This window comes from Jaculus jaculus, chromosome 14, assembly GCF_020740685.1.
Source record: "Jaculus jaculus isolate mJacJac1 chromosome 14, mJacJac1.mat.Y.cur, whole genome shotgun sequence".
Classification (NCBI taxonomy): domain Eukaryota; kingdom Metazoa; phylum Chordata; class Mammalia; order Rodentia; family Dipodidae; genus Jaculus; species Jaculus jaculus.
The window spans coordinates 53052166-53059067 of record NC_059115.1 but is presented as its reverse complement, the minus strand read 5'-3'; positions in this window follow the sequence as shown (position 1 = coordinate 53059067).

Below are 6902 nucleotides of genomic sequence, written 5' to 3'. Positions count from 1 at the left end.
ACTTGTAATGGATTTCCTGGTTATCAAGATCTCATGAGCCCTGGGGTTATCATCTTATCACTATGCATAGTTTAATGATTACAACTTTTATTTCTGAAACTTTAACCCTTTGGGAGGCTTTGAAGGGAACTAGATATGTTAGAAATCAAAAGTTGTCACTGTTGGCCCCCCTGGGTTTTCTTTTTTTTTTTTTTAAATTTAATTTATTAGTTTTCTTTTCGGCAAATACAGGCAGTTTGGTACCATTGTTTAGGCTCATCCATGACCTAACCCCTCCCCATTGGCCCCTCCTTGTTGATGTAAATCAGTCGTGCATTGTGGAGTTAGCCCACAGTTATTGCTACGATAAATGTCCCAACATGTGACTCTGACATTCTTCCCGCCCCCTCTTTCACAAAATTTCCCTGAGCCATGTTGGGTTCATTTTTGGTCTGCTTCAGTGCTGAGGTGTTGGGGCCTCTGAGGCTCTGGCTCTCTGATTTGGTAGGAGTTGATTTTTCTCTGTGTTGGTCTCCTTCCCCTTTGTGCTGGTATCCGGTTCATCGGGAAAACAGCACCCTTGCTTGTTTCGCCAGTTGTCCTTAGTTTCAGCCGGGGCCCTTTTGAGGTATGTTGGGGCAGCTCTCTTCTTAGGATCTGCATCTATCTGAAAAAGAGAAGCAGATTCTCCAACGGAGAGTAAGTTAGCACCCGGAAAATTGAGATAACAATTACTTTTTTGATAGAGAGTTTAATAGGTGTAGGCCCTCTTGTACCCCATGATTGATGGTAGCTTGATATTGGAGAGTCCCCCTGGGTTTTCAATAGGGAGCTTGAATCTCTCTCTTGTGTATGTGAGTGTAGGATCTACTGTGTGGTGTGTGTGTGTAGTATTTGTATATGTGTGTGTCTGTGCACACAGATATGTATATTGTGGTGGTCTGATTCAGGCGTCCCCCATACACTTAGGTGTTCTGACTGCTAAGTGCCCAGCTGACAGAGAATTGGGAATTAACACCTCCAGGAGGCAGTGTATTGTTGCGGGCGGGCTTATGGGTATTATAGCCAGTTTCCCCATGCCTGTGTTTGGCACACTCTCCTGTTCCTGTTGTCCACCTTACGTGGACAGGGAGTGATGTCCACCCTCTGCTCATGCCATCGCTTTCCTCTGCGATCATGGAGCTTCCCCTTGAGTCTGTAAGCCAAAACAAACCTCTTTTTCCTCCAAGCTGCTCTTGGTTGGTGATTTCTACCAGCAATGCGAACCTGACTGCAACATATACGTCATGCTCACACTTGTGGAGGCCCGAGAAGAGCATTAGCTGTCCTGTGTCACTTTTCCACACGGTTCCTTGAGAGAGTCTCTCAGTGAACCTGCAGCTGCTGGTTTTGGTCAGGCAGGCTGACCAGTGAGCCTTCGTGATTCTCCTCTTCCATTCTGGGGTTACAGGCTTGCATTGCCCAGCTTTTTATATGGGGATCAAACTCAGGACCTCTCAGGTCCTCATGCTTGAGTGACAAGTGCTCTTCACCCCAAGACATCTAGCCCTTAGATTGTCTTTTTTACATACATACATATTTTGGTTTTTGAGGTAGGGTCTCGCTCTGGCCCAGGCTGACTTGGAATTCACTATGTAGTCTCAGGCTGGCCTTAGAACCATGGCAATCCCACTGAGTGCTGGGATTAAAGGTGTGCACCACCACACTCAGCTTTTAAATATATTTTATTAGGCTGGAGAAATGGCTTAGTGGTTAAGGCATTTGCCTGCAAAGCCGAAGGACCTAGTTTGATTCCCCAGGACTCACGTTAACCAGATGCATAAGGGGGCACATGCATCTGGAGTTCATTTGCAGCAGCTGGAGGCCCTGGTGCGCCCATTCTCTCTGTGTGCCCCCTTGTGCATGTGGCTTATGTGGGTCTTGGAGAGTAGAACTGGGATCCTTTGGCTTTACAGGCAAACACCTTAACCACTAAGCCATCTCTCCAGCCTCCTTGGATTCTCTTTTAAAAGCAAAGTTTCTGATTTCATGAGTGGAGCCAATCCTCAAAAGTCAAAAATCAAGCCTTTTCCTGCCGTTCAAGCGTTGATCCTTACACAGCTGGTGGTCATATTTCCCTAGAAACATTTGAGCTCACTTAGAGCCCCGGGAAATGCCTTTGCTGAGGGAAAGTCTGAAGATTTCTGTGGCTTGGGTATGAGCTCCTCTTGTCTCTACTTGTTGGTAAATCTGAACATTTTCCAGTTCCGTTTTTATTGGAGACAGATTGAGCCCATCCAGAGTTATGAGCCACCCTCCACAGAAACCACAGCCCGGACCTATGGGCTCCCTCAGAAACCTCAGGGGAGCCATCAGCACCGCGTGAGTCACTTGCCCCACACTTACTGCAACATGATGGCATTTTTACATGCAACTGATTAAGAATTCTGCCCGAGCAGCGGCCTAGTCCTAGTTGTGAGTCGATGTTCTCAGTGAATACACGAATATTAACACCACCAAAGAGATTCAACCATCCAGTATTTGAGGTACTCAGAAGTATTTAAAACATAACCCATTTCAAAGTGAGGCCTTGAGAGTGGCACAAAGTTAAGAAAACAAAACAGGGCTGGAGGGATTGCTCAGTGGTTAAGGTACTTGCCTGCGATGCCTAACGACCTGAGTTCGATTCCCCAGTACCTACACAAAGCCACCACACCCAGCTCCACCAGTTTTTGGGTTTTTTGTTGTTGTTGTTGTTTTGTTTTGTTTTAATTTTATTTATTGAGAGAGAGAGAGAGAGAGAATGAGCATACCAGGGCTGCCAGCCACTGCAAACCTCAGACGCTTTCACTACCAAGTACATCAGGCTTTTGTGGGTTCTGGGTAGTTGAACCTGGGTCCTTAGGCTTTGCACACAAGCGCCTTAAAAGCTAAACTGTCTCTCCAACCTGTAGTTTGTTTGCCGTTGTTGTTTTAATGGCCACGGAAATAACTGTATGACACCTTACCTAGAGGGAAAGTCAATGTCTCGATCCTCCCAGTGATCCACCACGATCCTCACCTTCCCATCTATTTGCAATCTCCTTTTCTCACTCACTGCCAGGAAGCCCGGGCTTGGGCGTCTCCCATGGCTGCCGTTCTTGTCCTTGACATTGTGGTGTGATTTGGATCCACAATGTTTCCTACATGCTTGTGCGTTTGAACCCTTGGTCCTCAGAAAGCAGTGCTGTTTTGGAAAGTTGTGTCACCTTTAGAAAGTGAAGCCTCACTGGAGGAAGCGCGTCACTGTGCGGCTGGCACAGGTTTCATGGCCCACTCCACTCCGGGTCCTCTCTCTGCTTACTGATGTAGACACGATGTGACCACTGCCTCAGAATCCTGGCACCAAGCCTTCCCCGCCAAGGTGGAGAGTACCCCTTCTGAAACTGTAAGCCAAAATAAATTCTCTCTCTTTTTGGTGTGTGGGTTTTTTTTTTAATTGTTGTTTTCGTTTTCAAAGTAGGGTCTCACTCTAGCTCAGGCTGACCTGGAATTCACCATGTAGTCTCAGGGTGGCCTTGAACTCATGGTGATCCTCCTACCTCTGCCTCCCTGGTGCTGGGATTAAAGGTGTGTGCTGCCATGCCTGGCTCAAAATGAATTCTTCCTCCCTTAAATTGCTGCTCATCAGGTTCTTGGATAATAGGGATGAGGAAAGTAAAGCACATATATTGCAACTTCGGATAAAATTGATTCTCTTGGGCTGGAGAGATGGCTTAGCGGTTAAGCGCTTGCCTGTGAAGCCTAAGGACCCTGGTTCGAGGCTCGGTTCCCCAGGTCCCACGTTAGCCAGATGCACAAGGGGGCGCACGCGTCTGGAGTTCGTTTGCAGAGGCTGGAAGCCCTGGCGCGCCCATTCTCTCTCTCTCCCTCTATCTGTCTTTCTCTCTGTGTCTGTCGTTCTCAATTAAATAAATAAATTAATTAAAAAAAATTGATTCTCTTAATCCAGAATCCTCTCAGAATTTACCACTAGCATTCACTATTACTGGATTTTTTTTTTCTATCTTTCTCCAATCAGAAAATAAGCTCCACAAGGACAAGATTTTTTTTTGTTTCTTTCTCTGTCAAATAAATAAATAAATAAAAATATTTTCTAAAATGTCCCCATAGTTTTGATCAATCCCAATGATGTTCAAACATCCCCATAGTCCAAGGTCCTTTAACTGAGCCACAATACCAAAAATAAACCAAAAAAACCACACAATGGCACAGAATAAACATTCACACTGCAAAAGATGGCATTGGGCATAGCAAAGAAATATTCAGCCAATATTAGATTTAAACAGGGCAAACATCAAACTCTGTATCTCCAAATCCACCAACTCTAGTCAGAGACAAGTCTCCAAGTCTGATAATTCTAGTCAGTGACAAATCTCTGGAGTGCCCATTCTGCCCCTCCAGCTAGGCTACTCACAGTCCTGGAAAAGTTCATCTGGGTGCTGGCAGCAACCTTGGCAGCCATCTCACAGCCCTGGCATCTCCATTGAGTTTCACCTGCAACCAGTGGTTCATCCACATGGCTCCAGTGGGCCTACATGCAGGTAATCCAACAAACCTGCTTCACACTGCCCATGACCATTTCCAAAATATAAACCGTGTTATAAATTCAATGACACTCTCTTTCCTGCATTTGTTATACTCCATAATACCAGGAGGGCTACCAGTTTGTTAATCCAGGGGGTAATAAAGCTGACTTTGAAGAACAGGACACTACTTCAATGTTCAGCCCCTTCCAAAGAGTCCGTATTCTTTTTGTCCCAATGCAGATCAGCTGGCCTAAATCTCAATGGTTGTAATCTCTCATACAACTGCAGCTGAACAGGCAGCAGTTTTGGCCCAAAGATTTAATTTTTATTTTTTTCTGTGCCATATCCCCTCTGATCACACCAGTCTGTTGAGCAAAGCAACCCTGCACAAGTTCTCAGGACATAGGCATAACAGCTAGCTTCTCATGCAAACTGCTTCTAGCCTAGTCCAAGCAAAGCTCTTTCTCACCCTTATAAGCCAAACCTCACAGTCCATAATTATTACTGCATTTAAGTCTTTCAACTCTGAGCAGAATAGTCCATCAAGCTGTACTTACAGTGCTGCAAAGCATCTCTTAGGTTAAGGTTTCAAATTCATCCACATTCCTTCTGCAAAGCAGTTCCAAAAGGCCAAAGCCAGAGTCAGGTTTCTAAGCAGCAAAGACACCATTTCTCAGTACCAACTTTGCTGCTGCAGTCAGGTTCACATTGCTGGCAGAACACTCCTGACCAAGAGCAGCTTGTGGTAAAAAGAGTTTAGTTTGGCTTACAGACTTGAGGGGGAAGTTTCATAATTACAAGGGAAACAACAGCATGGGCAGAGGTTGACATCACCTCCTGGCCAACATCAGATGGACAATAACAGCAGGAGAGTGTGCCAAACACTGGCAAGAGGAATCTAGTTATAATACCCAAAAGTCTACCCCCAATAATACACTGCCTCCAGGAGGATTTAATTCCCAAATTGCATCAGCTGGGGGTGTAACATTCAGAATGCCTAAGTTAATGGGAGACACCTGAATCAAACCACCACATGTGTAATTTCCCTACCCTACCTGTCCCCTTACCCAGCAAACTTCTATCCTTATTATCTGACCCTTGAATTGCCTGTAAGGTATGTCCGAAACTCAAGGTGTTCCAGGTTAGGAACCAGAGATGAGGGTTAGGGTTACCAAAATACAAAACAAAACAAAACTGATGCTATAACAAAATATTTAAGACATGGTATTTATTTATTTATTTATTTATTTTTTATTCTTTGAGGTAGGGTCTCACTCTAGCTCAGGCTGAGCTGGAATTCATTATGTAGTCTCAGGGTGGTCTCGAACTCACAGCAATCCTCCCACCTCTGCCTTTAGACTTCTGGGATTAAAGGTGTGTTCCACCATGCCCAGACAAGACATGGTATTATTATTATTTAAAGATTTTTAAAATTATATATACATATTGTTTTCTATTTAATTAATTAATTTACTTACTTTTTAAAAAAGTTTTTTAAGGTAGGGTTTCACTTTAGTTTAGGCTGACTTTGGATTCACTATACAGTGTCAGGGTGGCTTTGAACTCATAGCAATTCTCCTATCTCTGCCTCCTGAGTGCTGGGATTAAAGGCATGCACCACCACACCTGGCTTTTATTTATATTATACTTATTTGAGAGAGAGAAAGAGAGAGAGAGACAGAGAGAGAATGGACATGGCAGGGCCTCCAGCCACTGCAAACAAATTCCAGATGCATGTTCTCCCTTGTGCATCTGGTTTATTTGGGATCTGAAGATTGAACCAGGATCCTTTGGCTTTGCAGACAAACACTTTAACCACGAAGCCATCTCTCCAGCCCCTCGCTTTTTTTTTTTTTCGAGGTAGGGTCTCACTCTAGCCCAGGGTGACCTGGAATTCACTATGGAGTCTCAGGGTAGCCTCAAACTCATGGCAATCCTCCTACCTCTGCCTCCCGAGTGCTGGGATTAAAGGTGTGTGCCACCATGCCTGGCTTCCAGCCATTTTTTTTTCTTTTTTTGTTTTTTTGAGGTAGGGTCTCACTCTAGCTCAGGCTGACCTGGAATTCACTATGTAGTCTCAGGGTAGTTTTGAACTCATGGCAATCCTCCCACCTCTGCCTCTCAAGTGCTGGGATTAAAGACATGCACCACCATGCCTGGCTTTCTTTTATTATTATTTTTAATACATTTAAATTGATGAATTTATTTGAGAGAGAGAAAGAGGCAGAGTGAGACAGAGGGAGACAATGGGTGTGCTAGGGCCTCCAGCCACTGTAAACAAACTCCAGATGCATGTGCCACCTTGTACATCTGGCTTATGTGGGTCCTGGAGAATCAAAACAGGATCCTTCAGCTTTGCAGGCAAACACCTTAACT